Source organism: Gekko japonicus, unplaced genomic scaffold (genome assembly GCF_001447785.1).
Source record: "Gekko japonicus isolate JY-2015 unplaced genomic scaffold, Gekko_japonicus_V1.1 scaffold856, whole genome shotgun sequence".
NCBI classification, from domain to species: domain Eukaryota; kingdom Metazoa; phylum Chordata; class Lepidosauria; order Squamata; family Gekkonidae; genus Gekko; species Gekko japonicus.
In genome coordinates this window covers 229170-240028 of record NW_015175998.1, presented here as the reverse complement: position 1 = coordinate 240028, position 10859 = coordinate 229170, and positions in this window count along the sequence as shown.

The window sequence follows — 10859 nt, the reverse complement described above, 5'->3', positions numbered from 1 at the left end:
CCCACCCCCCCCCCCCCCCGGGGAAAAATTAAATTGTTATTTAGGAAGGTTACTGATCTGCAGTATTTCTGCGTCAGGGATCCGAGACCATCTGAGAAAGCACGCCGTTTCCGTCATGTACCTAAAAGCACAAAGCTGCAAGACCCCAGGGGTCGTTTTGAAAGCACGTTGCAATAATAATAACGAAGAGCATGTTAACATTTCTATCTGTTTTAACGCATTCACTGCCTGCGATGGTTTCCCACTGCGGGAAGGGACTTTCAGGGTCGTTGCTGGTTGGTCTGTGAAGGATCTTTCAGGCTGGCCAGAGGGAAACAGGATGGGAAGGCTGCCCCTTGGGAGACGGAGCCCCGGCCTTGTGTGAAGGAGGGGCGGGGGGGCACATGCACGACGTGCATGTCGTTCTCCCCTCTGCGCAACAATCCCTGTATGTGCACTGAAAAACAGGTTGACAGTTGCCCTCCCCACACTCCTCCCACAAAGGTGATGATAGCGGGGGTGTCTCCAAATGTGCCCACACCCCGGCCTCTGACCCCCCCACCCACCATGGCAGCTGTGTGTGTCTGTGGACGGGCCAACTCCCTCTGTCTTTTCACTCTACTGTGCATGTGCAAAGCTTGTTTGAATTTAAGACGAGTGTCACAAAAGCGCCATGCTACGCATGTACAAAGTCATTTCAGAGAGAAGTTCTGCATTTTTGTGTGTGCCTGGCGCTGCAGAAGTGTCTGGGCTCCTCCCCACGAGAGTTTTTTGTTTAAAACTGGCGGCATCCAGTTCCAAATCGGCTCCCCGTGCAGTGTCCCGTCTGTGGATATATCGCTTTTAGTTTTTATCTGGTGCTAGAAACAGGGAAATCTGTGGTTTGGCCCACAAACCCGCCAAACGTCTTCAGCACTTAAATTAGGAGTTGGGACCCTACGTGAACAGACCAGCGTAGGGATGGAAAGCGAAAGAGTGAGGAGAAGGAGGCTGTTTCCAAAGCTCCCCGGTAGCACCTGTGGCTGGAGGTGTGCAAACTGCTGTCTAGAATACCAAACTGCTGTCTACCATTCTGGAGTACCAACCATTTGGAGCTGTGGCATGATTCTTATTCTTAAGAGAGAGAGAGAAATATTATGGAATTCTTTTTTTGATGTTGATAAGAGGAAGAAGTTGATGGTCACGTACGTTTTTAAAAACCTTGAAGTATATTCTCTACTAAATTTTTAGTATTGTACAAAAAAATGGAGAAAATATATCTAAATATGTTGAGAAATGTATGTATATCCAAAATGTCTGCTGCAATCCATGAGGATTTTCTTTTTATTGTTGGTTGCCTGCTGATATTATACTCCATGATGTAAATATTATGTAGCTAGATACTACTGAATATTTGGGTGTGTTTAATATGTTTGTTACGTTGGATTTTTTAAAAAGATGTGTTAAAGTAATAATCACAGCTTTATTTTTGTCATTGTGTCGGGTTACCTTAACCTACAGAAGTCTCAGAAACCCAAGAATTCTATTTTAACAGAGAGAGGAGAGTTATGTTATTTATTTTAAGTCCACACATTTCCTCAATTTATTTAATGTTCCATACAATTCCTTTTGTCGCATCTGTGACAGCGAGTCCTTTTCAGATTGGAACCGAGAGCTTTATCCTGGTTTTCATAACTTAATTCAAGCAATGAGCTTACTGTTCTGTCTCTAATAAAAAAAAATAATAATTAGAGAGTCCCTCATTCTTCTTTGCCTTGTTAAGTTATGGAGAAGTGTAGAACAAAGTTTGAGTCCAGTGGGGGCACCTTTAAGACCAACAAATTTTGAGTCAAGGTATACGCTTTCGTGTGCAGGCACACTTCCTCAGATACAGTGAAACCGAATTTCCTCAGCCATTACATATAGAGAGGGGATTTCATTGCCAGGAAGGGCCAATTAGAGTCAAGACAGAGACCGAAGCAAAACTGGAAATTATCAGTCCCATACATTTAGGGTAAGCAGAAAATTGCCACACAGCATAATGAAGATGTCTATCGGATTCAAGGATCAAACAAGAAATAATAAGCTTCATTTATATGATAACCATTTGTGCGGGTTCAGTTCTGGGGCAAAAACAGTGAAGGGAATAAAGCCAAAATTGGAGATTGATGTGTGCAAGCGAGGTACTTGGGTTGTTCTCTGGCTCTTGGGGCACTGTTCTCAGCGGCCTGACCAGCCTTTTTTCCAGCATCTATTCTGCACTGTCAGGATGGAGTTATTTATTTATTTATTTTTCGTATTTGTATCCCGCCCCTCCCGTGAGCGGGCTCAGGGCGGGTCACATTATCTCAAATAATACAATAAAGCATTACATTATAACCATTTAAAATCAGTAGTTATAGCTGCTGGTGCAAATTCCAGCCCATTCATACTGATGGATATGGCCGGTTGCTGGCAGATGGGTGGCCAGTAGGTAGGAGGCAGCAACCTCGGGGGAGGCCACGTGTGGATGCCCGCTGCCTCGGCCAAAATCTTGGCGGAAGAGCTCCGTCTTGCAGGCCCTGCGGAACTGAGTAAGATCCCTATGCAGGGCCCTGATCTCGATGGGGAGCGTGTTCCGTCAGGTGGGGGCCAGGGCGGAAAAGGCCCTGGCCCTGGCCCTGGTCGAGGCTAAATGGACGTCTTTTGGGCCAGGGACCACCAGGAGATGTTGATCATTACAGTGTAAAGCTCTTTGAGGCGTGTACGGGAAGAGGCGGTCCCTTAGATACGTTGGTCCCAGGCCGTATAAGGCTTTGCAGGGGTCATTTTGTAGAAGAAGAGGTGCAGGAGCTCATTAGCATAACTCATCAGCATAGCTTATTTGCATATGCCACACCCCCTGACATCACCAGAAGTGTGTCAGAAGGCAACACCCACCGCTCAGGGCGCTCTGAACTGTTTTGGATTGCTAGCTATCGGGGGGGGGGGACACGTGCAGATCTGTCCTCGCAGAGGAGGGAGAGCTTGTGCCTGAATAAAACTTGGTCTTAAAGGTGCCACTGGACTCTTTTGGACCGGGGGGGGGGCTCTGCAGCTTACCTGGCTGCTTCTTGCTCTGACTGAGAGCTGCTGGGAGCAGGGGGTGTGGCTTGTTGCATGTGCCCGCCCCCTGGGCTCTTTACTGCCGGAGCTCCACTCCTGTGCACTCCTGCAGGAAATGAGGCTTTGAAGGTTATTACCAACACCTTGAAGCGGATCCGGTACTCAACTGGTAACCAGTGCAGCTGGCAAAGCACATGCCGAACGTGAGCCCACACAGGCGGCGACGTCAGCAGGCGTGCCACTGCATTTTGTACCAGCTGTAATTTCCGGATCCGTTTCGGGCAAGCGTGGAGCAAATTGCAGTAATCAAGCCTGTTAATGGCATGCTGGAGATTTGCTATTCATTTCTGGCCAAGCGGGATCAGCCAGAGGAGCTGCCTTGCACACAAGGGTTAGAACAGGCCAGGAGATATCCTGTCCTCTCCCGCTGCCATCACTGTGTGTGTGTGTGGGGGGGGGGGGCAGAACGGGAGAGGAAGGCCCGGCCAAGGTGCCCCTCCATCCCTGTGATACCCTTTATGAAGCCCCTCCGTCATGCCAGGCAGCAGCTCAGCTGAGCATCCTCCAAATGGAGCTTTAAAGATCATTTGCATTAGATTTTCACTCATGTAGCTCCTGAGGGAGTCAACTTCTGGCTGAAAAGCAGCATCTAAATAAACACCATCCATCTGCATCTGCCCTTTCCGGCCTGCCTTGGTTTTCTGTCCCTCTGGGAACAATGAGGGGGGGGGGATTGTTGCTATGGAGCTGAATAGTTTCATTGCCTTTTGCTTTTGTGGGCCTGAGGCTTGTATCTTCTGCACCTGGCGTGAGAGGGCATTCAGATCACATGATGACCTACAAAATCCCCCCCCCCCGTTTGCTGTAGTGGTTAAGTGTAGTGTAGCGTAGTGGTTAAGTGTGCAGTTTGATTCCCCACTCCTCCACTCGCAGCTGCTGGATGATCTTGGGCAAGCCATAGTTCTGTCAGAGGTGTTCTCTCAAGGACAGTCCTGGAAAGAGCTCTCTCAGCCCCACCCACCTCACAGGGTGTCTGTTTGTGGGGAAGGGAAGGGAAAGGAGACTCAGCCGCTCTGAGACTCTGAGTGAAGGGCGGGGGGTATAAACCCAATCTCCTTCTCTTCTGTTTTGTAATCTCTGGCCTGATGAAGAGTTCTGGGGAGTAGTAGAACAAAGTTTGAGTCCAGTCAGGCACCTTTAAGACCAACAGAGTTTTATTCAAGGTGTGAGCTTTCCTGTGCAGGCACACTTCCTCAGATACAGTGAAATAGAAGTTATCAGTCTAGACATATAGCTAGAGGGTGAGCAGCAAATTAGCATGCAACATAATATTAATATTAGCATGTCGACATAATGCGACATGGCATCCGGCCCCATCACTCCTTGGTAAATAGAAGAGGAAGTAATGGAAGCAGTGACAGACTTCACGTTCCTGGGATCCCAGATCACTGCAGATGGTGACTGCAGCCATGAAATTAAAAGACGCCTGCTCCTTGGGAGGAAAGCGATAGCAAACCTAGGCAGCATAGTAAAAAGTAGAGACATCACCCTGCCAACAAAAGTCCGCATGGTCAAAGCAATGGTATTCCCAGTAGTCATGTATGGCTGCGAGTGTTGGACTTTAAGGAAAGCTGAGTGCCGAAGAATAGATTCTTTTGAGCTATGGTGCTGGAGAAGACTCTTGAGAGTCCCTTGGACTGCAAGGAGATCAAATCAGTCAATCCTAAAAGAAATCAACCCTGACTGTTCCCTGGAAGGCCAGATAATGAAGCTGAAGCTCAGAGACTTTGGCCACCCAATGAGAAGGGAGCACTCACTGGAGAAGAAGACCCTGATGCTGGGAAAGACTGAAGGTCAAAGAAGACGGGGACGGCAAAGGATGAGATGGTTAGACAGTGTCATAGATGCAGCGAACATGAAATTGAGCGAACTTCAGAGGACGGCGGAATACCGGAAGGCCTGGCGTGATCTGGTCCATGGAGTCGCGAAGAGTCGGGCTCGACTGTGCGACTGAACAACAACAACAACATAATGAAGGTGTTTTAAGAGATGCAAAGACCAAACAGGAATAACAAGAGAAGTTTATATGGTCACCATTTGTTTGGATTTAATTCCAGGGGAGAAAACACAGTGAAGCAGATAAGTCAAAATTGGAGACTGGTGTATAAATGTATCCTTCTTAATTGTGGAATGCAGGTAATGAACAGCATCCTTTTCTTTGAGGTGGGATGACAGGTTGTGCAGTGTTACGTCTCCTCTGCCACCAGGCCAGAGAAATACGTTTCAGTCTTCCATTCTAGCTTGCTGGTAGTAGCTGTCGTGCTCCATTTCGGATGAGCGGCGGAAGAGCTGCCTGCCTCCAGAACTGCAGCTCCGCATTAAAGAGTTTCTGGTGCCATCTTCTGGGGACCTGGTGGAAAGGTAATCAACCTCTCCGGCTGGAGACTCCTCTGACGTCAGAAGGATCCCGCAGAGCAGGAAATGTGCGTCTGCCGTCTCCACTCCCTCCTCCTGGGCTAAGAGGAGTTTGGGTTTCTGAAGCTTACGGATAGGCAAGGGGGACGGTTTGACTAATTTTGAATGGTGGCCTTTTCTGAAAAGGGAGCAAAGAAGAATTCTAGTGCTGGCTTTGCACAGCTGCGTCCTGGCTGCCCTTCCTTCCTTCCGGTTCCCATATCCCACCTGCCACTGCCCCAGCGGCATCCCTAGCGACACTTTGGTTCTGCCCGTCAGGTCACATTTTGGCATTCCTCTGGGCAGCCCCTTGCTGGCTGCCTCCCTGTCCTTACAAAGGGAAGCAGGGGTGTCGCCGACTCAGGGAACTCCATGAGAGACCCACCTGCTTGGGGACTTCTGGGTTGTTGGTCCAAAACTCTCTGCTCAGCTCGCACTGCAGTGTTCCCTCTAAGCTGAGTGAGTGTGAGCCAGCTCACAGTTTTTTAGCCTCCGGCTCACACATTTCTGTCTTCGCTCAGGAAGGATGGCTCCAGAGCAAACTGATTTATGCAGCATCCAAATGACTCGCTCACAACTTTCATGCCAGGAGCTCACAAAGTAGAATTTTTGCTCACAAGACTCCACAGCTTAGAGGGAGCATTGGCTGAGACCCCGGAGAGCAGCAGAAAGTCAGAGCAGAGCGCCCTTAGGAGACCAGCAGGCTGCCTTCGGAGTCAGACAAGGCTACCTCAGGGGTTCAGCTCCTAAAACCCAGATGCTGAGAGGAGAGGGTTACTCCTGGGCCTGGCGAGTGTACCATGTAGGTAAAGGTAAAGGTTTCCCTTGCTCAAAGCCAGTCGAATTAGACTCTAGGGATGCGGTGCTCATCTCCATTTCCAAGCCGAAGAGCCAGCGCTGTCCAAAGACTTTTCCATGGTCATGTGGCCGGCAAGACTAGACGTTGAGGTGCACGGAACGCTGTTACCTTCCCACCCGTGGTACCTATTTTATCTACTTGCAATTTCTTGCTTTTGAACTAGGGACCAGAGCTGGGACGAGACGGCATCTCACTCTTGTCATGCGGCACTCGGGTCTCGAACTGCTGCACTACTGACCTTCCGGTCTGCAGGTCAGTGTCTTAACCACTTCAGCCACCGCAGCCCCCAAAACCGTGGTGTCTGCAAGCCAAGAAGGAGCCATAAATTCCAGAGTTGTTTTTTTCCTGAGGCATGCTGTATGGATGGGGGACACCTGCCAGTTCAGATGGCCTCCGGCGAGTTTTCCTTGATGGTTAGTCACACCAGCCAAAGTGAACAACGTCTCAGTTTTTCAGGCTCTCCAGTAACTGCAAATGTTCAGCAGCCGCAGCCCAGAAAGGTCACAGGGGAAAGATCCGGACTTGGGGAATTAGGAGAGGAGAACTGTGGGGTGGGGTGGGGAGGCTCTCCATAGACCCGAGGATATTGTCAGCCTCCTCTTGCCCTGGGGAAGGTGGGAGGACTTTGAACCCTGATTGATCAGTGTTCTGGTTGGGACATCATTCTAGCTAGATATTCTGGCGCTTCTGAGTTCTGCGGACTTCCTGCCCTCTGTAGAGAGATGACGCTGCGCTATTTTTAAGGCTGTGGGATCATGGGCTTCTCTGAGGTGATGATCTCAAGGTATGGATGGCAGAGCCGGGCAAGATGGCTGGCCAGTGGCCACGGCCGAGGGGATGAGGGACAGCCAGCACGCTTCCGTGGTGCCCTGCTGGGAGGGACTGCGGTGGAGACCGACGGCCTCCCTGCAACATCCTCGAAAAGCCACCCCTCCTCAAATCCCGGCCGCTGTGAGGGTGGCAACTGGCACACGGGCTCGTAGGCCATCGCCTGAGGATCTGTTGTCTTTCCCACATGGTTTCTGAAAAGTACTGAGACCGGAGACTCAGCATAGCGAATCAGCTCTTGTTTATTGGATTACCTTCCGAATGAAAGATGCATGGAATGGTCCGTGCCCGGCTTCTATGCGTGCCCCACACCACACCCACACACACCCATCACCCGTGATTGGCTCTGTTTACAAGTCAACATCTTAATAGGTCTACTTTCGGATCCGGGCGAACCCATCGGTGCGCCCTAGTACCCAAAGTGGCTATTGTCTTAGGCTCAGGGGTCATTTCCCGCAGGAGCGCACAGGAGTGGAGCTCCGGCAGTAAAGAACCCAGGGGGCAGGCACATACAACAAGCCCCACTCTCTGCTCCCAGCAGCCCTCAGTCAGAACAAGAAGCAGCCAGGTAAGTTGCAGAGCACCCCCCCCCGCCCCCCGGTCCAAGACAGTCCAGTGGCACCTTTAAGACCAAGTTTTATTCAGGTACAAGCTCTCCCTCCTCTGTGAGGGCAGATCTGCACATTCCCCCCCCCAAATAGCAAGCAATCCAAAACAGTCCAGTGGAGCCTGAGCGGTAGGTGTTGCCTTCTGACACACTTCCGGTGATGTCAGGGGGCGTGGCATATGCAAATATGTTATGCTAATGAGTTATGCTAATGAGCTCCTGCACCTCTTTTTCTACAAAAGGACCCCTGCTTAGGCTTGAAGGTCTGAGGGTTTGTCGGACCGCATGGCCAGACTACCGCCATGTTGGCCATCTTATTGTAGCTAATACACAACAGTTTCTCTTTTTTCAGACTTGAATCGCTTAAGTGATGCTACCTTGAGAGATCCATTGCTGAAGCCGCTGGCTTTGTGTTCCAAGAAGCTGAGGGGGAAGTGAAAAGCACCACACAGCGCTGCTCCCAAACCCGAGGTCAGTGCTGGGTAAGTTCAGTCTGTGGTGGGAGGAGCCTGGGCCGGGGGGGGGGGTCAGAGCTGCACCTGGCAACGTGGGGGTTGTCTGGATTCTGTGGGTCCCACCAGTGGTCTCTGGGGGCAGCCTTCAGGAAGGCACGTTTGGGGGAATGGTTGCCCCAGCAAAGGGCGAATGGCCGTGGTTTCCCTCTGTGGCTGCCAACACAATGTTTTGGCATTGTCTTTTAACACAGCTGAAGAGAGAAGGGACTCTGTATCCCAGGCTTTAGAGGGGGAGCTGTAGAGAAAGGAGTGTGTGAAGAAGACCCCTCTTCTAAAGCCGGAGGGAAAGCAGGTGAGGAAGAGTGTGGTCAAGGGTGTCAGGTCTTCATTTATTTAGGAAATATCTATGCTTCCTCTTCAGAGTTCTGCTTCAGATGGCTTACAGTGTGCGACTGCGATAAAAAAGGCCAACACTATGCTGGGGATTATTGGGAAGGGAACTGAAAACAGATCAGCCAGTATCATAATGCCCTTGAATCAATGGTGCAACCTCATTTGGAATACTATGTACAGAACTGTCACCACACCTCAATAAGGATATTATAGCATTGGAAAAAGTGCAGAAAAGGGCAACTAGAATGATAAAAGGGTTGGAACACTTTCCTTATGAAGAAAGGTTAAAGCGCTTGGGGCTCTTTAGCTCGGATAAACGACAGCTGAGGGGTGACATGATCGAGGTTTACAAGATTATGCGTGGGAGAGAGCAGGTGGAGAAAGAAGTACTTTTCTCCCTTTCTCACAAGACAAGAACTAGTGGGCCTCCATGAAATTTCTGAGCAGTCGGGTTAGAACGGATAAAAGGAAGTACTTCTTCACCCAAAGAGTGATGAACACATGGAATTCACTGCCACAGGAGGTGGTGGTGGCTACAAGCATGGACGGCTTCAGGAGGGGATTAGATAACCATATGGAGCAGAGGTCCATCAGTGGCTATTAGCCACAAGGTATAGATAGGAACTCACAGGCTGGGGCAGGTGATGCTCCGTATTCTTGGTGCTTGGGGGGGGTCAATAGTGGGAGGGTTTCTGGAGTTCTGGCCCCACGGGTGGACCTCCTGATGGCACCTGGTATTTCTGGCCACTGTGTGACACAGAGGGTTGGACTGGATGGGCCACTGGCCTGATCCAGCATTGGCTTCTCTTATGTTCTTAAGCATTCCTGTTTTGGGATGCTGATGATGTTTTTCATCAGGTGTGCATGCAGTGATTTTCATGTTCTCCTAGGGTATTGGGTCTGTGTTTCAGATACTGTCACACTTTTTACTCACAGGTTCAGCTCCCCAAAGACAAAGCTGTGTGAGATGGGAGATGCAGGAATGGGTATCCTGAGCGTTTTGCCCTGGGAACCAGTGCCTGCTTGGGGTGTGGTGGGGCAGGCTTTATAATGAGACTGTGACCCTTCCCCACAGAAGCCCCCCCTCCCCTGCTGCTTTTGGTGCTATTGGCATCCAGGAGGCTTTTTGAGGTTAGGAAAACAGCCCAGAAAGAAAGGGTTACACACACACACACCACCCCCCTTCCTGCAGGGCAACTGCTATGTAGTAATTAAAACATGCCTGGAAGTCCTGGTAGCTTCAGCCGACTTTGAACACTTTAAGCTCTGCTTTTGCCCTTGCTGGTGAGCTGAGAGGCCAGGTTGGGACATAACATGGAGCCCCAGTAAGAATGGCCCCCGGTAGCTTAGTCGCACGTCCATTCAGGCAGAAAGGGTCCAGGTCGGGGGCCAGAGTAGCCAGCAGGGCCTTGTGAACTTTGACCCAAAGAGTGATGAACACATGGAATTCACTGCCACAGGAGGTGGCGGTGGCTACAAGCATGGACGGCTTCAAGAGGGAATTAGATAAGCATATGGAACAGAGGTCCATCAGTGGCTATGAGCCACAAGGTATAGATAGGGGCTCTGGGGCAAGGGATGCTCTGTCTTCTTGGTGCTTGGGGGGGGGGCAGTGGGAGGGCTTCCAGTGTCCTGGCCCCACTGATGGACCTCCTTAAGGACACATGGTATTTTTGGCCACCGTGTGACACAGAGTGTTAGACTGGATGGGCCAATGGCCTAATCCAACATTGGCTTCTCTTATGTTCTTCTATGAAGCAGAGGTCCATCAGTGGCTCTTAGCCACAAGGTATAGATAGGAACTCTCAGTCTGGGGCAGGTGATGCTCTGTCTTCTTGGTGCTGGGGGGGAGGTCAATAGTGGGAGGGCTCCTGGTGTCCTGGCCTCACTGCTGGATCTTCTGATGGCACCTGGTATTTTTGGCCACTGTGTGACACAGAGTGTTGGACTGGATGGGCCATTGGCCTGATCCAACATTGGCTTCTCTGACGTTCTTCTATGGATCGGAGGTCCACCAGTGGCTATGAGCCACAAGATATAGAGAAGAACTCTCCGTCTGGGGCAAGTGACGCTCTGAAGGCCCAGGCACCAGGGCTGGTTGGGAGTTTGGCCGCCTGGCAGGGTTTGTTCAGGGTGGAGCGCTTGCTGAGTGCGGCCCAGGCAGGGTGGGAAAGCCGGTGGCGAGGAGGGATTGGCAGCAGCAGCTGTGCTCCCCCCCCCC